General features: G+C 31.2%; 1 protein-coding gene and 1 long non-coding RNA gene across 2 annotated transcripts in view; both read left to right on the top strand.

Moving 5' to 3' along the window:
• Positions 1 to 1,583: 1,583 nt before the first annotated feature.
• Positions 1,584 to 11,782, top strand: LOC142232283 (uncharacterized). The gene is made up of 2 exons (XR_012721077.1): positions 1,584 to 2,323; positions 11,318 to 11,782. It is a non-coding gene; the product is annotated as an uncharacterized LOC142232283 (long non-coding RNA).
• A 552-nt stretch (positions 11,783 to 12,334) lies between these two features.
• fne (ELAV like RNA binding protein found in neurons) overlaps positions 12,335 to 24,819 on the top strand; it is a 200,633-nt gene continuing 188,148 nt past the window's right edge. Inside the window, exon 1 of the mRNA XM_075303028.1 lies at positions 12,335 to 12,522. The gene's annotated coding sequence lies outside the window, so the exon portion shown is untranslated. The remainder of the gene's footprint in view (positions 12,523 to 24,819) is intronic.

The following is a 24,819-nucleotide window of genomic DNA, read 5'->3' as shown; positions in this document are numbered from 1 at the left end:
TCAGCACGATTGCTTCATTATTGAAGACTGTAGCGTGATTACAACAGACAGACAGACGGACAGACGGACATCGTTATATCGTCTTAGAATTTCTCCCTGATCAAGAATATATATACTTTATATAGTCGGAAATCGATATTTCGATGTGTTACAAACGGAATGACAAACTTATTATACCCCCGTCACCATTCTATGGTGGTGGGTATAAAAATACAGCAAAAAGTAATAGTGTCTAGTGTAAACTCAAATGCAGTGGCGAGCAAGTCACTCTGTCTTATTATTAAAAATATTAAAAATGTAAATGTCCTAGTAAACATTTTTGTAACATAATTTTTAAATATTTGTCTTTCTGTTTGGTTAATTTGTATTTATTTTCTTTTGTTAAAGTTAATTTCCCTGAGGACGGACAACGATGGTATTCGAAATATTGGAAAAAAATTAAAATAAAACACTATAAAAAACTTAGATTTTATTTTGTTTTATTACAACATGACCTCAAGCTTTACAAACTCTACAAATAAGAAAATTTTACCAAAAAACTACCAGACAAAAAATATTATTTTGCTAAATTTTATTTCAATAGAAAAATTTTATTTTTATAGAACATTTTGTCAAAAATTTATTTTATAGAAAATGTTGTCAAAAATTTATTTTTATAGAAAATTTTGTCAACATTTTTATAGAAACATTTGTCAATATGTTACTTTTATAGAAAATTTGATCAAATTTTATTTCTATAGAAAATTTAGTCAAAATTTTATTTTTATAGAAAATTTAGTCAAAATTTTATTTTTATAGAAAATTTTGTCAAAATTTTATTTCTATAGAAAATGTCAAAATTTACGTTATGTTTGGTGGGATTGGCAGACAAGTATCTACTATGAGGTATTCTCATTAGGCAAAACTCTTTGTATGCAAGGCGGATATGTTAACCATTGCAGCATAGTGGCTGCCTATATTCATAAAGATTATCAAAATTTGCTTTTACTTCCAGATCCAAAGATGGGCATAGAACCACATTTTTGGAACTCTTCTTTTCAAAGGTGTTTCATAAATGGATACAAGTTTATTTATTTTTTTTTTGCAAGAATTTATTAGAAATCCCTGGCAACTCTGGTCGCGTAACCCATTTCCTTAATTTCCAAACTCTCTGCAATTATCTCCCTAGCTCTCTTTCATAGAGTGTAGAGATTTATCCAAAGACATAACATGAAAATAGGTGCTCTGCATTTAGGAGCTACCCGAATGGAGTGGGAAATGTAGGATAATGAATGGTTGTGTTTTTTTTTTGTTTTTGGTGAAACAGCAGCGTGTGCTCCTAAACTGAATAGGAGCAGTCCTTTTCATCGTCATTACCAGGAAGAGGTGGCATACACAGTGTGTGGGTCATATGAATGTATGCCGTCGTTGCTGTCGTCGTCGTCGCCATCACATCTGGTGTTCGTCTATCCATGCATGCCTCCTTGTCTCCTCTCGTGCATCCTCGCAGGCTGGCTGGTTGGCTGTGATGTGTGTGTGCGTGGCTGGCTCAACATTTACTGTGTTGGGACACTTTTGCAATTTCAGTACGAGTCAAGCGGTCTTCAAAGTATCCAGCAAAGAGAACGCGGTTCTTTTTAAGCGCGTTTTTATTAAATTCTACTCATATAATTTATAATTTGCGTCGCTATATAATTTCTCCTTGTTTCGTAGAATACCAAACAAAATCAATACAAGTAAAACAACAACAACACCAACCGAATTGGAAATTTGTCGTTTTTCGAGAAAATCAAAAAAACAAAAAACGTAAAAACGCTAATAAAATACGTTTCGTTTCGAAATTTTCCTTTGAACGGAATTTTGAATATTTTCACTAAGGGGAGTGAGTATATACCCCACCCCCTAACAAAGCTCACAAGAAAGCTGGTCTACTTGTTAGAACAACAATAAAAAAAGAGCAACTCCAAAAAGCGGTTCCTAATATTCCTTAACCTATTTACCCGGTGACATTATAGAAAAAAAAAACTAAAATCCCTGAAAAAGTGCAAGGCATATCTAAAGGCCAATTAACCATCGCAGAAGGAAGGAAGCCAGCTTTAAATTTCAAAAATCTCTATAACAAACATATGTCTTGTTGAGTTTTTAGGTTCGTTTTTGATTCTAAAAAAAATCCGTATTGGTTTAAAATATTCTCACACATACAAATGCATACCTATTAAAGTTCATAGATCAGTACTATCTAGAAAAATTACAAAGTCATCGATTGACTTCTATTTATGTTCGGTTTGGAAAGAAACAAAAATTCATACCGTGGTCCGTTTACACACAATCCACTTTGAATAAGGTAAGTCCCAGTAATTTAGGTGCCACCATTTGCACACATACACACACACCCACACCCAATTAGAACTCAGGTCATTAAAGGCTTTTTTATCCGGGCTTACTTGGTTAGTGGTTATTGCAATGCATTTGCAATGGGGCTAAGGAAAATCTAAGGAAATCTCTGCTAGCTGCATTTTTAAGGCATATTCGAGAGGTTAAAGTTTCTTGGTGGTAAAAATGCAATTTGACCTACATTTGCTCTTTTGCCCTTATAGCAGAAAGCCAACAACGAAAGAGAAAGAGTGAAAGAACGCTTTCTCTTTTAGTGAATAAAAGAAGAATTTCATGTATTTATCATATTCACCTATGTGTTAAAGAGAGGGAGAGAGCGCGACTGAGTGAGAGATTGTAAGAGAGTCATATTATAGGCATGTATAAGTGCCGGGTATTTTGCGCACAGGTATACCTACACAAATGTACCACGCCCTAAACACTAGAGATGGCATATTTGTTATACTCAGTTACTGTGTGAGTTTGTGCTTTTTCGAGAGTAAAATATTTTCATGTATAAGTTTTGACACATCTGAACATCCTTTGATGTTTTGAAGTGTTTTCATGTGTATTTGCTTGCCAATTGTTTTGTTGCTGCTGTTGTTGTTGTTGGTGTTGGTGTTGTGCATAACCTCAGTAACTGGTAATGGCACTGGCAGTAGTTGTGATATTACTGCCGGGTTTTCTCTCGCTCTTCCTCACCTTCTTTCTCTTAACTCAGGGTTTGTATACTTCCGCATGCTATCCTCCAATCCCCCTCCAAATGTTTGCCTATCTTTTTGTATCTACACCTCAACAACGCTCGCCCATCATCTGAGTGATTGCAATACAAAACAGAACAAATAACAACTTTTTGTTATTTTTGCCCTGTTTAATTGAGTTGTTGAACTTTTAGTGAATGTCGTCGTTAAGGGCTCGATGGTTTTTTGATGTCAATAACTCGTCTCATGATTTCCTCTTAAGGTTTTCCTTTCCATCTTTGCTCATCGTTGATTGATTGCTTTCCTCTCAATTGTCGTAGGTGGTTGTGTTAAGCTTGTTTTTTGCCCAGGTCCTTTTCATAATTTAGTTTTCAAGTGATTAATTGAATTTTCATTTTGAGAGCACAATATTTAATGTGATTTAATTCGTAATATTGCCAATAAAAGGTTGATGGTTCGTGGAATATGTTCGAAGTGAGGAATAATAAATCTTTATTACAACTGTTTGGCAAATTAGTTGGGGTAATAAATTGAATCCAAGAGTAGATATAATGACCCTTTTGATAAATTTTCGTTTATTTTTTATTCAATTCAATTAAAAGTTTTGCTGTTTAAGAAAATTAGGGTTTTTTTTTAATTTTTAAAAAGGGCAGTTTTTGGACATTTTTGGTCGATCTTTTTTGACTTTAGAAAATATTAAATTTCGGTATAAATCGGCTTGTCCAATTTTCTGACCACTAAAAGGATGTACATGGAAATCGGAATTTCGGTTAAAAAAAAAAAAAAAAACAAAAACAAAAAAACAACATGGGATAAACTTCCAGCAAGAATAAATTCGTACGTTGTCAGCTGTTTTACAACATAAAAAGGAGGGTTGTCTTTTATAGCAGGTTGGCTGATAAGTCCCCGGTCTAACAAAGAAAAACACATTTTTTTGTCAAAATTCGTTTTTATTATTCAACATAGTTCCCTTCAAGAGCGATACAACGATTATAACGACCTTCCAATTTTTGATACCATTTTGGTAGTACTCCTTCGGTTTTGCCTCAAAATAGACCTCACTTTCGGCGATCACTCTTCATTGCAGCCAAATTTTTCCCTGCGAGCATCCTTTTGAGGTCTGAGAACAAGAAAAATTTGCTGGCGCCAGATCTGGAGAATACGGTGGGTGGGGAAGCAATTCGAAGCCCGATTCAAGAATTTTTGCCATCGTTCTCAATGGCTTGTGGCACGGTGCGTTGTCTGGGTGGAACAACACTTCTTTCTTCTTCATATGGGGCCGTTTTGCCGCGATTTCGACCTTTAAATGCTCCAATAACACCATATAATAGTCACTGGTGATGGTTTTTCCCTTCTCAAGATAATCGATAAAAATTATTCGAGGCGCATTCCAAAAACAGAGGCCATTTCTTTGCCAGCGGACTTTTGAGTCTTTTCGCTTCGGAGACGGTTCACCGGTCGCTGTCCACTCAACCGACTGTCGATTTGACTCAGGAGTGTAGTGATGTAGCCATGTTTCATCCATTGTCACACATCGATGGAATAACTCGGGTGTATTACGAGTTAGCAGCTTCAAACACCGCTCAGAATCATCAACACCTTGTTGTTTTTGGTCAAATGTGAGCTCGCACGGCACCTATTTTGCACAGAGCTTCCGCATATCCAAATATTGACCAGCACGTTCCTTTGATATCTTTAAGGCCTCTGCTATCTCGGTCAACTTCATTTTACGGTCATTCAAAATCATTTTGTGGATTTTTTTGATGTTTTCGTCGGTAACCACCTCTTTCGGGCATTCACCGTCCTCCATGCTCATTTCACCACACTTGAATTTTGCGTACCAATCAATTATTGTTGATTTCCCTGGGGCAGAGTCCGGAAACTTATTATCAAGCCAAGTTTTTGCTTCCACCGTATTTTTCCCCTTCAGAAAACAGTATTTTATCAAAAAACGAAATTCCTTTTTTTCCATTTTTTCACAATAACAAAAGTTGCTTCACAAAAGATGCTCTATCTCACAAACTAATTGACTTACAGACGTCAAATTTTGACACGAATCATTTGAAGGTTGGTACTATATAAAAATAATATGCACTTAATACTAGCGACGCCATCTATGTGTCAGACCGGGGACTTATCAGCCTGTAATCTCGGGATTAGAGAACAAAAAAAAAAACAAAAACAAAAAACACAATTATATACGGTCGTAAGTTCGGCCAGGTCGAATCTTATGTACCCTCCACCATGGATTGTGTAGAAACTTTTACTAAAGACTGTCATCCACAATCGAATTACTTGGGTTGTGGTAATACTATATATGATTATGGACCGATATGTACCAATTTTGGCATGGTTGTTAAAGATCATATACTAACACCACGTACCAAATTTCAACCGGATCGGATGAAATTTGCTCCTCCAAGAGGCACCGGAGGTCAAATCTGGGGATCGGTTTACATGGGGGCTATATATAATTATAGACCGATGTGGATTAAATTTTGCTTAGTTGTTAGAGACCATATACTAACACCACGTACCAAATTTCAGACGGATCGGATGAAATTTGCTTCTCTTAAAGGCTCCGCAAGTCAAATCTGGTGGTCCGTTTATATGGGGGCTATACCTAAAAGTGGACCGATATGGCCCATTTGCAAAACCATCCGACCTACATCAACAACAACTACTTGTTTCGTTCGAAGGTTAGCGTGATTTCAATACACGGACATGCTTAGATCGACTCAGAATTTCACCACGACCCAGAATATATATACTTTAGAGCAATATTTCGATGTGTTACAAACGGAATGACAAAGTTAATATACCTATGGTGGAGGATATAAAAATGAAATAGCATGTACCCATTCCCCTTCTTTAGAAATTTCATGAAAATCTGAGTTCTAAAATTGAATTTTGAAAAAGTTGGGAAAGGAGAAGGTCCTTACCCGTACATATGTCAAAAAATGATTTCGATCCCAAGATCTATGAGTTTTAACTTTCATCAGAAAAGTTTAGTTATTACACTGTACCCTTCCACGCCCAGATATCGGCAAAATTAAGTAAGGAATTTTTGCCTAGAAACCACCTCCAACCTACAATGAAAATTTCAAGCAAATCGGATAACTTAATTCGTACAATTGGAACGTCTCCCTCACTAAGCGTCAAAAAATTGATCCAATATTTATACCCTAAACCACATAAAACAGAAATATTGATTTCAGACCCCATAAAGTATATGTCAATCGACCCACAATCACCTCCTGAGTCGATCTAGCCCTTGGTGTCCATCCGTTTGTCCATGTATTTGTTGTTCGCAGGATTTCGGTTGCAATTATTACCCGATTTGGATGAAATTTGGTGAATGACGTATTTTGTGGCACAAGAGCGAAAGCTAGTGAATTTGGAAAAAATCGGATTTCGATAAATGGGATCCAATTGCGGTTCTTTACAAACCGGTCGGCATCAAATTTGGCACAACGTAATTTAATTCTTCTAAATTGCACGATGTAAATTGCACGAAACTAGAAGTAAAAAATTCCCGATTTACTCCTCGTACTCATTCCAATAATGGGGATATACATACATCTATAGAATTTAAATTTCAAATCATATGAATGACCGGATCGGATGAAATTTGCTCTTCCAAGAGTCTCCGCAAGACAAATTTGGTGTTCGATTTATTGGGGACTATACTTAAAACTCGCCCGATATGGCCTAGTTGCAATACCATCACATTTGCATTTCATACCAAAAGTTGAAGCAAATTTTACCAAAAATCTAACAAATTAAAACAATTTCGTTTTGAAATTGGTGGTCAAATTTTTGTGGTTACTATGAATTTTTTTTTTTCTAGGAAATGTTTCATTATTATTTCAGCATTTGCAAAATTATATATTATGATCCCTTCTATTATATATTATATCTCTCCAACAAGGGAAAGTTACTACTTCTACTATGGACTTTGATATGATATGACCTTAGACGAAAATTTAAATTTTTAAAGATATTGAATTTATAGAAAATTTTGCCACAATTTTATTTCTATAGAAAATTTTGTCAAAATTTTATTTCTATAGAAAATTTTGCCAAAATTTTATTACTATAGAAAATTGTGTCAACATTTTATATCTATAGAAAATTTTGTCAACATTTTGTTACAAAAAAAATTGTCAAAATTTTATTACAAAATCGTCAAAATTCTATTCTTATGCAACATTTTGTGGAAATTTTTTTCTATAGAAAATCTTGTCAAAATTTTATTTCTATAAAAAATTTTGTCAAAATTTTATTTCTATAGAAAATTTTATTAGAATTTTATTTCTTTAGAAAATTTTGTCAAAACTTTATTTCTATAAAAAATATTGTTAGAATTTTATTTCCATAGGAAATTTCGTTAAAATTTTATTTCTATTGAAAATTTTGTCAAAAATTTATTTCTATAAAAATTTTGTCAAAATTTTATTTCTATAGAAAATTTTGTTAGAATTTTATTTCTATAGAAAATTTTGTCAAAATTTTATTTCTATAGAAAATTTTGTCAAAATTTTATTTCTATAAAAAATTTTGTTGGAATTTTATTTCCATAGGAAATTTTGTTAAAATTTTATTTCTATAGAAAATTTTATCAAAATTTTATTTCAAGAAAAAATTTTGTCACAATTTTATTTCTATAGAAAATTTTGTCAAAATTTTATTTCTAATGAAAATTTTGTCAAAATTTTATTTCTATAGAAAATTTTGTCAACATTTTTTTCTATAGAAAATTTTGTCAAAATTTTATTTCTACAGACAATTTTGTTAGAATTTTATTTCTATAGGAAATTTTGTCAAAATTTTATTTCAATAAAAAATTTTGTCAAAATTTTATTTCTACAGAAAATTTTGTTAAAATTTTATTTCTATTGAAAATTTTGTCAACATTTTATTTCTATAGGAAATTTTGTCAAAATTTTTTTCTATAGAAAACTTTGTCAACATTTTATTTCTATAGAAAATTTTGTCCAATTTTATTTCTACAGAAAACTTTATTTCTATTGAAAATTTTGTCAAAATTTTATTCCTATAAAAAATTTTGTCAAAATTTTATTTCTACAGAAAATTTTGTTAGAATTATATTTCTATAGGAAATTTTGTCAAAATTTTATTACTATAGAAAATTGTGTCAAAATTTACTTACTAAAAAAATTTTGCCAAAATGTTATTACTAAAAAAAATTTTGCCAAAAATTTTATTAATATAGAAAATTTTGGTCGAATTTTATTTCTATTGGAAATTTTGTCAAAATTTTATTTCTATTGGAAATTTTGTCAAAATTTTATTTCTATAGAAAATTTTGTCAAATTTTTTTTTGTATAGAAAATTTTGTCGAAATTTTTTCTGTAGGAAATTTTGTTAGAATTTTATTTCTATAAAAAATTTTGTCAAAATTTTATTTCTATAGAAAATTTGTCAAAATTTTATTTCTATAAAATTTTTGTCAAAATTTTATTACTATAGAAAATTGTCTCAAAATTTTATTACTAAAAAAATGTGTCAAAATTTTATTACTAAGAAAAATTTTCAAAATTTTATTACACAAAAAATTGGTCAAAATTCTATTCTTATACACTGTTAGAAAAATATGTTTTTCATATGTTTCGATATAAACAAAATGTGTTTCGGGCACAATTTTTAAACACATTATATTTAAGTGCAAACATGTAATGTTCTCAAACTAACACTAAATGTTTGGAACACATATGTTAATATGTTAGAATATATTATGTTTGGGGCATGCATGTTTCATAAAAATTATATGTGTGAATGTAAACATATATAAATTTACAAATTTCGAGTAAACATATATATGTTGTGATATTTTATTCAGAGAGCGACAGAGAGAGAGAGAGAGTATAGAGAAAGAAATAGAGATAAAAACCGGGAGGGTTGACGAAAGATATCAAATTAACACAGCGAGAGAATCGAAAGAGAGCAATTTCTGTGAAACCGCTTATATATATTGTTTCGGGAACTGCTTTATGATAAGGCCAAAAATTTTATACGCTTAAGTCTAAATATTATTTAATTTAAGTCTAAATATTATTTAATTTGTGTATATTATATAAAATATTTATGTATGTTCATACTCGACCCCACGTTCTTTCTTTGTTAGAGTTTTTGAATTCCTTCCAAAATATCAAACTTTTATACCAAAACCAGTTTTTTATTACAAAATTGGTGTTTTTGCAATAAAAAAAAATAATATTTTATCCAAAAGCTCAGTCCATTTCGTTTATATCAAGCACTGTTTCTGACTGTAAATCTTTAATAACCCACATTTCGAAGTTTCATTATAAAAATTTAATATAGTATAAATATAAATGTGTAAATTAAAAAAAAAAAAAAAAACAATTGGTGTTTGGTCGGAGCAGGGATTGAACCCGCGACCCTTTGCATGTACGGCAGACATGCTAACCACTGCTCCACGTTGCCAACACATGTATGTTTCTGTTAAATAATGTTATGTTTGCATGGGCTCGTGGGCGCTGCAAACTATGCTATATAAATGTAACTTATAACGATAATTGTCTTCTGGTGACTATAACAGCTACGTAGCTCAGTGGTAGTGTGTTGGCTTACAAACTGTTGGTCCTCGGTTCGATTCTCCGTCCAGGAGAAAGGTAAAATTTAAAAAAGTATAAAATTGAATAATTTCTTGAACATTATTTGTATTACAGAAAAAGGTGCCAAGAACTAAAAAATTTCGTGGAAGTGAAAATTATGTTAGGGAATGAGCACAATCTTCTTTGGGGAAAATTCTTCCAAGCATATAATATTTTTGGCTCAAAATGCTTCCAAAAATAGAATATGTTCACATAAAACAAACATATTAATGTTTCGGCAGTATCCAATAATATATGTGCTTCCTGCAAAATATGTTTGGAACATATGTTAGAGAGGGTGTAGAACATTTTGAGGGTGTAGAACATTTTGTGAAAATTTTATTTCTATAGAAAATTTTGTCAAAATTTTATTTCTATAGAAAATTTTGTCAAAATTTTATTGCTATAGAAATTGTGACGGCATTTTATTACTAAAGAAATTTTGTCAAAATTTTATTACTAAAAAAACAATTATCAGAATAAATTCAGGCAGTTCATTAAACCCAACAATGAACCACACTTGAACCTTCCGAAAAAAGGTTTTACATGATAGCCGGCTTATGCCGAAATAAATTCGTACAAACATACCTCTTTTCCTTTGCTACCGTCAAATCATCAATTTGAGTGCAGTTGGCTGGGTTTATTTTGAGCGTGCTTCCTCTTTTTGGTCAAAATTTAATTTCTATTGAAAATTGCGTCAAAATTTTATTTATATAGAAAATTTTGTCAAAATTTTATTTCTATAAAAAATATTGTCAAAATTTTATTTCTATAGGAAATTTTGTTAGATTTTTATTTCTATAGGAAAATTTGTCAACATTTTATTTATATAGAAAATTTTTTCAAAATTTTATTACTAAAAATATTTTATCAAAATTTTATTACTAAAAAAATTTTATCAAAATTTTATTACTAAAAAAATTTTATCAAAATTTTATTACTACAATAATTTCGGCAAAATTTCATTTCTATAGAAAATATGGTCGTTTTGTTTTGTTATGGTTGGGTTTGTTCTTTAAGCATTGTTGTTGTTTTTTATTGCATACATTGACTAAACTACAAGTGTAGCTTAACCAACAGAGCAAAAGAATGTCAAATTTATTTGGGCAAAGCCCTATAGACTGCAAGATGGTTGGATGGACGCACGTTTCGTCAAAAAAAAAAAAAAAAACAATATTGTCAACATTTTATTTCTATAGAAAGTTTTGTCAAAATTTTATTACTATAGAAAATTGTGTCAAAATTTTATTACTAACAAAAATTTGTCAAAATTGTATTAATATAGAAAATTTTGCCAAAAATTGTATTTCTATAGAAAATTTTGTAAGAATTTTATTTCTTTAGAAAATTTTGTTAGAATTTTATTTCTTTAAAAAATTTGGGCAAAATTTTATTTCTATTAAAAATTTTGTCAAATTTTTTTTTTATAGAAAATTTTATCAAAATCTTACTTCTATAGAAAACTTTGTGAAAATTTATTTTTTTAGGAAAATTTTAAATTTAACAGATTTTCATTGAAAACATCAATATGTTTTACTAATTTTTAATTTTTGAATCATTAAATACAAATATGATAATATTTTAAATTTTAATCAATTTTCCTCACGTCTTTTTATCTCATTTCAGTGTTATAGAAAAAAAAAAGTTCTACATTTTTCCAGTATTTCAATTGACAAAGATATTCAATTTTTACGAAAACAAATTAAAGGAGAAAATAACGAATTTAATCAAGAATAAAATACAATTGAAAAGTGCGCCCCAAACTCAATAAAAAAAAAAAACTCATACAGTATTGACATTATCCTTAGGGAATGGAAAAATAAAGACATCACATGAATTTTCAATGAGAAAATTCCCCCCAATGAATCCAAAGAAAAGTTGTGGTCTGATCATAAAAAGAGTGAATATTTTTTAAGAACTATTCGCTGATTATTTGCGAAAATTTCAAAAGTTGATAGACTTAATAAGACATTATAGAAAAGGCAGATAAATGTTAGAAAGATAAAATATAAACAAAAATATATAAGCAATTTTCATAAATGGTGTGTATGCATTTTATATAGAAAATAAGTGTAAGCAAAAAAAATTAAATAAATTTTTAGAAGTCGCAAAAAATCCCCCCTCCTTAACAATATTAACAGAAATATATATATTGATGTTTTATATATTTACACAGAAATATATGAGTGTTTAAGGATTTTGAGCAAAGACTTTCGTAATTATTAAATCACGCAAATAGACACGAAAAAGAAGGATAAGCCATTCTCTACTCTCCCCAAAAGAGAAAAACCCAAGCCCACTCATTCACTGAAAACCCAAACACACTTACCAATCCAAAAAAAGTACTTCCAACGATTTTAGAAAAAACAAGACGACGAAATTTTTAGTTGAGAATTTTTTAAGAAATTTCTGTTAAAATCAACGGTTAACAAAAAATAAACTTTAAAAAAAGGCCAAATTTTTTGAACTCAACTAAGAAGAAGCAGAAGGAGAAAAAACTATAAAGTTTAAAACTAAATAATTCATAAGTAAAACAAAAAGCACTGCAATAAATAAAGGGTTTGTGACTTTAAAGTAAATTTTTTTATTACAAAACCGTTTTTACAACAAACAAAGAGATTTTATAAGAAACTGCAAAACCAAAAAAAAAAAAAAAAATCAACAAAAAATTATATAATAAAAAAAAAGATTTTTAAAAAAGAGCCAACAAATAAAGCAGACATTTATTGTTAAGACAAAGTGACTTTTTTTTTAATAAAAAATTGATTTGGAACCTAGATTCGAGCAAATCGTATATCAACTGGAAAGACCTTACAGCAAGGAAAAAAAAGGTAAGTCAAACCAAAAAATCCCATAACCAATTCACAAACTTTAAAAAGATAATATCATTAAACAACAAATTGTTTCATAAAGTAAATTAAATTAAACATTAATGGAATGAAATGTTTCCGTATTTAATATAAAACATGTAAGAAAAGTCTAAAGTCGGGCGGGGCCGACTATATTATACTCTGCACCACTTTGTAGATCTAAATTTTCGATACCATATCACATCCGTCGAATGTGTTGGGGGCTATATATAAAGGTTTGTCCCAAATACATACATTTAAATATCACTCGATCTGGACAGAATTTGATAGACTTCTACAAAATCTATAGACTTAAAATGTAAGTCGACTAATGCACTAAGGTGGAACACAATGTTAGTAAAAAACAAGTAAGTAAAGTCTAAAGTCGGGCGGGGCCGACTATATTATACCCTTCACCACTATGTAAACCAACATTTGTGTTACCTTCTCAACTATTGCAAATTTGCTGGGAGCTATATAAAGATTTGCATTTGCATTTCCAGATACAAATACTTATAATGGAGACAATTTTTTCGTTCTTCTACAAAATCTCTAGAATTAAAATTTAAATCGGCTAACGCCCTGGGATGAAACTCAATGTTAGTAAAAAATATGGGAAATTTGAAGCGAGAGAATTTTTAATGCAATTGTACAAAAGAGATTTATGATTTTTCAGGCGATACATATGTATTCGAGATATAGGAGAATTTTAGTAATATTTACAATTTTTGCTACTCAGCAGTGGCGATTTTACAAGGATATTGGTTAGATCTCGCCAAGATATGTGGTCAAGTGTGGGTTGTGATATATTATTTGGTCTAGTCGGGCGACTTGGAGCCTTATTTAAAACTCATCCGTTCTGTGGAAATTTTGGCATTGCAGTGTGTAGGATATGGCTAAGATATGGGGAAATCATTACAGAATTTTGTGTCAAGTGTGAGAATTTTGGCCATATTTGTATTCTCTGAGGAAACTATACAGTACAGGAGGAAAATCCCATTGAAAATGGGTCTAAAATATGAAACAGTCTACCATATTTCCCCAACTCTGGTGTACGTATATATGGGAGCTATATACAATCTGAACCAATTTTGACTAAATTTGACATGCATAGTTAGAATAATAATTCTGCTATCTATGCAAAATTTCACGTAAATGCACGCAAAAAAATTCTTTCCTCCCAAACGAAATTTTAGACAAACAAAGTTCGTTTTTCATTTGCTTTTCGCTGTAAGGAAGTGTATTTGGAAGAAAAGTATATACTTTTTGTGATAAACGTTTATTCTTTCCCAGGATGTAAAAACAATTTCATAAAGACTAAATCAAAAAAAAAACATTTTCTTGCTAATTGCATTTTCCCTCACATCTTTCTCACATCCACGAGGTTTTTTAGTTCTTAACACCTTTTCCTGTAATACCAACAATGTAGAAGAAATTATACGATTTTATAAATTTTTAAATTTTTGTACATTTCGCCTGGACGGAGAATCGAACCGCGGACCATGCACTTTGTAAGCCAACACACTAACCACTGAGCTATGTACCTGTTATGGTCGTCAATAGATAAATGTCCATATAAGTTATATTTATATAGCATAGCTTGCGGCGCCCAAGAACCGAATAAACAAAGTCTATTTAACAGAAACAAACATTTAGTTTGGCACCGTGGAGCAGTGGTTGCTACGTCCGACTTGCATGCCAAGGGTCGTGGGTTCGATCCCTGCTTCGACCAAAGTTTTTTTTTGTTTTTTTTTGTCTTATTAAAGACCTAAAGTCAGAAAAGAAAAGTGTTTGATATAAACGAAATGGACTGTGTTGTTGTTTCAAAAATAACTTTTTTTATTGAAAAAATAAAAATTTTGTAACAAACGAATTTTTTTGGTGATAAAAGTTTAAAATTTTTGAAGCAATTCAAAAAACTCTAACAAAAGAAAAACGTTTTCGGTACACGTTTTCCAAACGTTTTTTTTTCTGTGCGTGTGGGAGTATAACTTTGGCCCCCCTGGTCATATGAGTGCAAATCGGACGGGAGATATATATGGGAGCCATATCTAAATCTGAACCGATTTCAACCAAATTTTCCACAATTATCTATACTACTAAACGTACTCCTTGTGCGACATTTGAAGCAAATGACGGCAAAACCCTGGATTTTGAGGCCCTATAAGTTCAAATCGGACGAAATATATATATGGGAGCTATATCTAAATCTGAATCGATTTTGACCATATTTGGCACATGCAATAGTATCGTTAAAAGTACCGCTTGTGTAAAATTTGAAGTAAGTCAGGGCAAAACTCTGCCTTTTGAGACCATATAAGTCCAAATCGGGCGAAAGATATATATGTGAGCTATATCTAAATCTGAACCGATTTTAACAAAATTTGACACACTTAACGACACTATTAAACGTACCCCTTGTGCAAAATTTGAAGCAAATCACGGCAAAACTCTGGCTTTTGTGGCCATATAAGTTCAAATCGGATGAAATATATATATGGGAGCTATATCTAACTTTGAACCGATTTCAATCAAATTTGCCAAGCATTGGTAGAATGTCAATTCTACCCTCTGTGCAAAATTTCACGAAGATCGGTAGTAAACTTTGGCCTCTGTGGTCATATGAGTCTAAATCGGACGAAAGATATATATGGGAGCTATATCTAAATCTGAACCGATTTGGCTGACATTTTGCAAGATTTTCGAGATTCATAAAATATTTGGATGTACGGTATTTCAAGAAAATCGGTTGATAAACACGCTAACTATGACCAAATCGGGGATAAATATATATGGCAGCTATATCTAAATCTGAACCGATTTTTTCCAAAACCAATAGCGATTGTCTCTGTCCCAAGAAACGGCCCTATGCCAAATTTGAGGACGATCGGACTTAAATTGCGAGTTGTACTTTGTGCACAAAATTACGTATACAGACAGACGGACGGACAAACAGACAGACAGACGGACATCGCAATAATCGACTCAGAATTTAATTCTAAGCCGATGGGTCTATGACCACTATTTCTTGGCGTTACATATTATACCCTGTACCACAGTAGTAGTGAAGGGTATAAAAATCATTACAATAACGATAATTACGAAATTATTTCGTAAGCGAAGGAAATGGATGATATGGAGCAATTTATAGTTTTTATACCCTCCACCATAGGATGGGGGGTATATTAACTTTGTCATTCCGTTTGTAACACATCGAAATATTGCTCTAATACCCCATAATGTATATATATATTCTGGATCGTGGTGAAATTCTGAGTGGATCTGAGCATGTCCGTCCGACGGACGTCTGTTGAAATCATGTGAACCAAACAAGCTATCGACTTGAAACTTGGCACAAATAGTTGTTAGGTAGATGTAGGTCGGATGGCATTGCAAATGGGCCATATCGGTCCACTTTTACGTATAGCCCCCATATAAACGGACCTCCAAATTTGGCTTGAGGATCCTCTAAGAGAAGCAAATTTCATCCGATCCGCCTGAAATTTGGTACATGGTGTTAGTATATGGTCTCTAACAACCATGCAAAAATTGCTCCACATTGGTCCATATTTATATATAGCCCCCATATAAACCGATCTCCCGATTTGGCTTGAGGATCCTCTAAGAAAAGCAAATTTCATCCGACCCGACTGAAATTTCGTACATGGTGTTAGTATATGGTCGGGAGCCACCGTGGTGCATGCCCGCCTTGCATTCACAAGGTCGTGGGTTCGATTCTTGCTTCGACCGAACACCAAAAATTTTTCAGCGGTGAATTATCCCACCTCAGTAATGCTGGTGACATTTCTGAGGGTTTCAAAGCTTCTCTAAGTGGTTTCACTGCAATGTGGAACGCCGTTCGGACTCGGCTTTAAAAAAGAGGTCCCTTGTCATTGAGCTTAACATGGAATCGGGCAGATCTCATTGATAAGAGAGAAGTTCACCAATGAGGTATCACAATGGACTGAATAGTCTAAGTGAGCCGGAAATATCGGGCTGCCACCTAACCTCACCTAACCTAGTATATGGTCTCTAATGACTATGCAAAAAGTGGTCCACATCGGTCCATAATTATATATAGCCCCCATATAAACCGATCACGAGATTTGACCTCCGGAGCCTCTTGGAAGGCCAAAATTCATCGGATTCAGTTGAAATTTGGTACATGGTGTTATTATATGGCCTCAAACACCCATGCAAAAATTGGTCGAAATGGGTCCATAATTATATATAGGCCCCATATAAACCGATCCCCAGATTTGATCTCCGTAGCTTTGATCTCCCTTGGAAGAGCAAAATTCATCCGATTCGGTTGAAATTTGGTACGTGATGTTAGTATATGCTATCCCACAACCATGCAGGAATTGGTTCATATCAGTCCATAATTGTATATAGATTCCATATAAACCGATCTCCAGATTTGACCTCCGGTGCCTTATGGAGAAGCAAAATTCATCCGATCTGTTTGAAATTTGGTACGTGGTGGTAGTGATGATGATATTTAACAACCATGCCAAAAGTGGTCGATATCAGTCCATAATCATATATAGCCCCCATATAAACCGATCCCTAGATTTGGTTTTGGAGCCTCTTGGAGGAGCAAATTTCATCCGAGTCAGTTGAAATTTGGTACATTGTGCTAGTATATGACCCTTAACAACCATGCCTTACTTGGTCCATATCGGTCTATAATTATATATAGCCATCAGATAAATCGATCCCCAATCACACAAATATTAGTCCATATCAAGTTCATAATTGTATATAGCCCCCATCAGAGAATGAAGCCGACCCATTTTTGTCGGCGGCGGCTAACACTACATTTTTGCCACCGGCGGCGGCGGCTTGACGGCTAAGCCGATAAAAAATTGTCTCTTCGGCGGCGCAAAATTATCTTTTAAAAAATCAATTTGAAGTTTTCCGAATTGTAATGAGATTAGTTGTACAACCAATCTTACAATCAAATTTACATTTCATTCAAATTTTTTGAGCTAAAATTTTGTAAAACTATTATAGCAACTTGATACTAATTGATTGAAAGTGGAAAGTTCAAAATTTAGGCAAAAACTATAACAAATTTTTCTGATATAAATCAATATTTTAGATTAATTGGCGGCTAAATTTGAGTCGAGATGAGTCGACATATTCGGCGGCGGCGTCGACTGCTAAAAACGGGTCGGCGACGGCTAAAATCGGCGGCGCGACTCGGCGGCTTCATTCTCTGGCCCCCATATAAGCGACCCCAATATTTCAATTCTGGCTCTACGATATATAGTACAAAAAGTCCATATCGATTCGTAAATTTTTGTAGACTTACTTTTTTTGTCTAATATATACCACGTATGGACTAACTCACAATTTAGAAAACGATGTTAAGAAATTTTAAGATACCACAACCCAAGTAATTCGATTGTGGATGACAGTCTTTCGTAGAAGTTTCTACGCACTCCATGGAAGTCTTTCGTAAAAGTTTCTCCGCAATCCTGGCCGAACTTACGGCCGTATATACTTGTTTTTAAGTTAAGTTGATTTTGTGTTAGTTTGAATAGCATTTGCGTGGTTTACTGTGTGTTATTGTGATTGGCTTTTTTTATACCTACATGGATAGAACAGTTTGATAGGCATTAAAAGAACATTAAAGTGAACAGAGTGCGACGGCAGTAATAGGATTGGATTGTAAGACCCATAATAAATTGTTCAGACGAGTGGAATTTGATGTTGTATATTTATGATCTGTCGAATCTTTTTTTTTGTAAAGTCGTTAGTAGATAATAGGTAAATGGGTATTATAAAAAATATAAAATTCACATTTTTCCACAACTTTAGGAACTTGGGTCTCCATTATCAAATTGGGCGAACTATATCATTGACAGATAATTAATAAATTTAATTCAAAATGTATGTCAATCTGGTCTAAATTGGTATCAAAGGGGAGCTTTAATCTCCAAAAATTTCACTACAATCCATTTTCGTGTGTCGGATAGGCTAGATTCCATTAAAATATAAAATTTTCTTAAAATATTTTTTTAAATTTATTATATGAAAATGAATACAATTGAATATAATTTCCCTGTGGCTCATTTAAAATTCCTACATTTGTTTTAATTTAATTAAGTTTTAATGAAGACATTTGGAGTTTTTAAAATATATTGGATTTAATGACTATTTTGTGTTAGTTTGAATAGCTGTTGGGTGGTTTACTGTATGTGTGTCATTGTGAAACACATGCCTTCATGGAGGAAATAGTTTGAGAGTCAATGAGAGAGCAAGAGAGTGAGTTAAAGCAACGGCAGTAATAATATTGGATTGTAAGGTCATGTGTATGTGTGTCATTGTGATTGGCTTTTGTTATGCCTTCATGGAGGAAATAGTTTGAGAGTCAATGAGATAGCAAGAGAGTAAGTTAAAGCAACAGCAGTAATAGGATTGGATTGTAAGGTTATGTGTATGTGTGTCATTGTGATTGGCTTTTGTTATGCTTTCATGGAGGAAACAGTTTGAGAGTCAATGCGAGAGCAAGAGAGTGAGTTAAAGCAACGACAGTATTATGACCTATAATAGTTTGTTCAGGAGAGTGTAATGGAAATATTGTATATTTATGATCAGATCGCAAGTAGTGAAGTGAAGAGAACACTTGCTTGTCAAATACCACCAAGTACTTATCCGAAACAATATGTGTTCCGAAAAAAAAGGAACTATAAAAATGTAAGTACTTGAGAAAAAGTACAACATAGTTTCTCTTCACTTCACGTGGTACCACAAGTATTTCTCAGTTATATGCGAAGCAAAACTCCATTATTATTAATCATAGATATGTATGTATGTCACATATTTCATATATTTATGTATGTCACACACTTACCTTAACGTTTGTCGTTCTTTATAACAAACCGAAAACATATATTATGGAGAGTAATTGTTTGTTTTTGTATTTCTGAAACTGCACGTGATACATGGAGTACTCTATGAAGATTTGTTCTCGCAACATACTCGACGTGATCACTCTGAGTACACTTCAATAAGAGAGAAAGAGGAATATGTGTTTGTTGGTAGTGAACACATCAGAGTAGCAACAAGAAGTTACTCGTGCCTTTTGGTGTTCATCAAAATGTGCACCAATTGTTTTGCCACTCTCTCAAATAGATGTACTCATGTAGCAAGTACACTTTGCATTTACAAATGGAATTGTGCAGACCTCTAGTAAAAATGTAAAATTCTCAATTTCTATTTTTCCACAACTTTCAAATTCTCAAAAGTCTCAAATTTCACCAATTATATCATTGACAATTAATTAATAAATTAAATTCAAAATTTATGGGAATTTGGTTTATATATTGGTTTCAAATGAGAACCTTATTCTCCAAAAAATATTATCACCTTCCCGATCCCTCGATTTTCGAGTGCCTAGTTTCTATTAATTCATACGATTTTGTTTAATAAATATAGTTTAATTTATTATATGCAAATAAATTTAAATTAATTGGATATTTTTGCGATTTTCTTAATTTAAATATTTTCTCTCAATTTCACTTAGTTTCCGATACTCCCAAAGCCTTATAGTATATCATGCAATCATCAGGAATTGCATGATGTCAGCAGAACTAGCAGACAGTTCCCCTACTGCTCATTTAAAGTTTCTACATTGAATTGCATGTTGGCAGAAATGGTTACAAACGTTTCATTTTAATTTCGTTTTTATATGCATTCGTATAAAAGGACATAAATTCCATTTCCAGAGGATTGTGGATACGCTAACAAGTCCTCTACTATAGTATAATGAGAATTATTTGTAGTTGTTTTTTTTTTGTTTCTACAAGGATAGATGAATAATCCTTATAGGAGTAGTTGAGTAAGGCCTTTTAAAAAATTCCTACAAAAAAAAAAAAAAAAAATTATGTGAAAATTTCCACAGCCCAATCACGGCTGCCACTGTTGAAAGAATTCTACCAAAAATTTTAAATTTTTTAATGTTTGTAGATTGGTACAATTATTGATGTTTTGGTGGATTTTGTAAAATAATCCTCTCCATCTAAGAGATACTTCAGAAACTTTCTATAGAACTAAAATTTAGACAAAAATTTCTAAAGAACTAAAATTTTGACAAAAGTTTCTATAGAAATAAAATTGTGAAAACACTTTCTATAGAAATAAAATTTTGAGAAAATTTTCTACAGAAATAAAATTTTCACAAAAATTTCTATAGAACTAAAATTTTTACAAAATTTTCTATAGAAATAAAATTGTGACAATATTTTCTATAGAAATAAAATTTTGACAAAATTTTCTATAGAAATAAAATTTTGACAAAATTTTCTATAGAGAAACAAAATTTTGACAAAATTTTCAACAGAACTAAAATTTTTAAAAAAATTTTATATAGAACTAAAAAAATTTCTATAGAACTAAAATTTTGACAAAATTTTCTATAGAACTAAAATTTTGACAAAATTTTCTATAGGAATAAAATGTTGGCAAAATTTTCTATAGAAATAAAATTTTGATAAAATTTTCTATAGAAATAAAATTTTGAAAAAATTTTCTATAGCAATAAAATGTTAATAAAATTTTCTATAGAAATAAAATTTTGGCAAATTTTTCTCTACCAATAAAATTTTGACAACATTTTCTATAGAACTAAAATTTTGACAAAATTTTCTACAGAACTAAATTTTTAAAAAAATTTTATAGAAATAAAATTTTCTATAGAAATAAAATATTGACAAAATTTTCTATAGCAATAAGGTTAGGTTAAAGTGGCAGCCCGATTAAGATTCAGGCTCACTTAGACTATTCAGTCCATTGTGATTTCTATAGCAATAAAATGTTGACAAAATTTTCTATAGCAATAAAATTTTGACAACATTTTCTAAGAAATAAAATTTTGACAAAATTTTCTATAGAAATAAAATGTTGACAAAATTTTCTATAGAAATAAAATTTTGACAACATTTTCTATAGAAATAAAATTTTGACAAAATTTTCTATAGAAATAAAATTTTGACAAAATTTTCTATAGAAATAAAATTTTTTCTATATAGCAATAAAATTTTGACAACGTTTTCTAAGAAATAAAATTTTGACAAAATTTTCTATAGAATTAAAATGTTGGCAAAATTTTCTATAGAAATAAAATTTTGACAAAATTTTCTATAGAAATAAATTTTTGACAAAATTTTCTATAGAAACAAATTTTTACAAAATTTTCTATAGCAATAAAATTTTTATAGAAAAACAAGTAAGGAAAGTCTAAAGTTGGGCGGGGCCGACTATATTATACCCTGCACCACTTTGTAGATCTAAATTTTCGATACCATATCACATCCGTCAAATGTGTTGGGTGCTATATATAAAGGTTTGTCCCAAATACATACATTTAAATATCACTCGATCTGGGCAGAATGTGGTAGACTTCTACAAAATCTATAGACTCAACATTTAAGTCGGCTAATGCACTAGGGTGGAACACAATGTTAGTAAAAAAATATGAGGAACATTTAAATCTGAAGCAATTTTAAGGAAACTTCGAAAAGTGTATTTACGATATATCGCTCGATATATATGTATTAGAAGTTTAGGAAAATCAGAGTAATTTTTACAACTGTTTGAGTAAGCAGTGGCGATTTTAAAAGGGAAAATGTTGGTATTTTGACCATTTTTGTCGAAATCAGAAAAACATATATATGGGAGCTATATCTAAATCTGAACCGATTTCTACCAAATTTGGCACGCATAATTACAATGCTATATCTACTCCTTGTGCAAAATTTCAAACAAATTGGGCCAAAACTCTGGCTTCTAGGACCATATTAGTCCATATCGGGCGAAAGATATATATGGGAGCTATATCTAAATCTGAATCGATTTCAAATAAATTTGGCACGCATAGCCATAATGCTAAATCTACTAACTGTTCAAAATTTCAAACAAATTGGGCCAAAACTCTGGCTTTTGGGACCATATTACTCCATATCGGGCGAAAGATATATATGGGAGCTATATCTAAATCTGAACCGATTTCTTCCAAAATCAATAGGCTTCTATTCTGACCCAAGTTAGGAACATGTGCCAAATTTGAAGGCGATTGGACTTAAATTGCGATCTAGACTTTGATCACAAAAATGTGTTCACAGACAGACGGACGGACGGACGGACAGACAGACGGACAGACGGACATGGTTATATCGACTCAGGGACCCACCCTGAGCATTATTGCCAAAGACACCATGTGTCTATCTCGTCTCCTTCTGGGTGTTACAAACATATGCACTAACTTATAATACCCTGTTCCACAGTGTGGTGCAGGGTATAAAAATTCGTACACAAAAAAAAAAAAAATTATATAAAATTTTCACAACCCAATCACGGCTGCTAAAGCTGGTAGAATTCTACCAAAAATTTTAAATTTTTTAATGTTTTGTAGATTGGTACAATTATTGATGTTTTGGTGGATTTTGCAAAATAATCCTCTCCATCTAAGAGATACTTCAGAAACTTTCTATAGAACTAAAATTTAGTCAAAAATTTCTAAAGAACTAAAATTTTGACAAAATTTTCTATAGAAATAAAATTTTCACAAAATTTTCTATAGAATTAAAATTTTGACAAAATTTTTTATAGGAATAACATTTTGACAAAATTTTCTATAGAAATAAAATTTTGACAAAATTGTCTATAGAAATAAAATTTTGACAAAATTTTCCATAGAAATAAAATTTTGACAAAATTTTCTATAGAAATAAAATTTTGACAAAATTTTCTATAGAAATAAAATTTTGACAAAATTTTTTAGAGAAATAAAATTTTGAAAACAAAATTTTCTATAGAAATAAAATTTTGACAAAGTTTTCTACAGAAATAAAATTTTGACAAATTTTTCTTTAGCAATAAAGTTTTGACAACATTTTCTATAGAAATAAAATGTTGGCAAAATTTTCTATAGAAATAAAATTTTGACAAAATTATATATAGAAATAAAATTTTGACAAAATTTCCTATAGAAATAAAATTTTATTTGTTGTTTTGATCTCAGCTTAAAATCCATTGCGTTGACTAAACTACAAGAGTAGCTTAACCAACAGAGGAAAAGAATGTTTGTCAAATTTATTTGGACAAAGTCTTATAGACTGCAAGATGGTTGGATGGACGCACGTTTTGGAATAACCACATTCCTCATCAGCATCCTAAACCTACATAGGACCTTAAATATGTAATTATTTTGAAGAGGACGCGTGTTTGGCTCGGAATCAATACCAAAATCCCTAAAGGAAGGTCAAAATCTTTAGATCCATCTCTCTTTTATGATAAATTATAAATTTCTTATTTCCTTTTTTTCCGTGTAGCTTCCAGGTTGATATATTTTTATATCCCCCCTACCAGAGACAATAAAATAAAATACTCTCTCCTTCTCGCTCACTGCCATCTTAGCTGTTTCTTTCATTTTATTAATGCAAGACAATTTAAAAACTAATTAAATATAACTGCATCATTTAAAATGTTAATTGGATTAATTTTTTTGTGTCAGGGATGAAATGTGCAAGAGGTGGGCCTGAAAAGAAATACAATAGAAAGTTCAAAAAAATCGGAGTTTTAATTATGTGAGTTAATCGAGTTCTTCGTTAATGAACGGCATTTTAGTTTTTTTTGTACACCATATCGAAATAAGAAATGATAAAGAGAAGAAATAAAATTAAATCTATTACAATTCCATTAACAGTGTATAGCAATATAAAAATTCCTATACCAAGGACTATGGTTCGGTTAGGTAAGGTATAGATAGGGTCAGCTCGATGGTTTCGGTGAAATAAAGTATCCTTACATCGGCTTGTGGGCGCCGAAAACTCTGCTCTAGAAATATAACTGTTTGACTGTATGTGTTGCTTGTGCTTTCAGTAAAGGCAATTTGTACTTGGGGTTAGGAGATTCGGCTTGAAAATTAGTATATTCTTAATACTAACGAAAAAGAAAGTCTTTGGATCCGGCTACACACAAAAATTTTTTTTTTCTGATTCAATCACGAAATTAATTGATCCAATTAATTTTTTAATTGAAATGTCTTCAATCACAGACATGATAGTATCAATTAAAAAAATTAATTGAAAGTCAATTAAAAATTTAATTGATCTTATTAAAAAATTAATTGATCCTGTTAATTTTTGTGACTGATTTTGTTTTTTCAATTAAAAAATGTTTTGAATCAATTAAATTTTTAATTGAATATTAACTCAATTAAGACTTTAATTGGAAAAAAATTCGTGAATTTTTTTTTTCTGTGTATGTTTT

This window comes from Haematobia irritans, chromosome 3 (genome assembly GCF_050003625.1).
Source record: "Haematobia irritans isolate KBUSLIRL chromosome 3, ASM5000362v1, whole genome shotgun sequence".
NCBI lineage: Eukaryota > Metazoa > Arthropoda > Insecta > Diptera > Muscidae > Haematobia > Haematobia irritans.
Note: the sequence above shows the minus strand (reverse complement) of the source record. Positions and strands in the feature narration are given on the sequence as shown.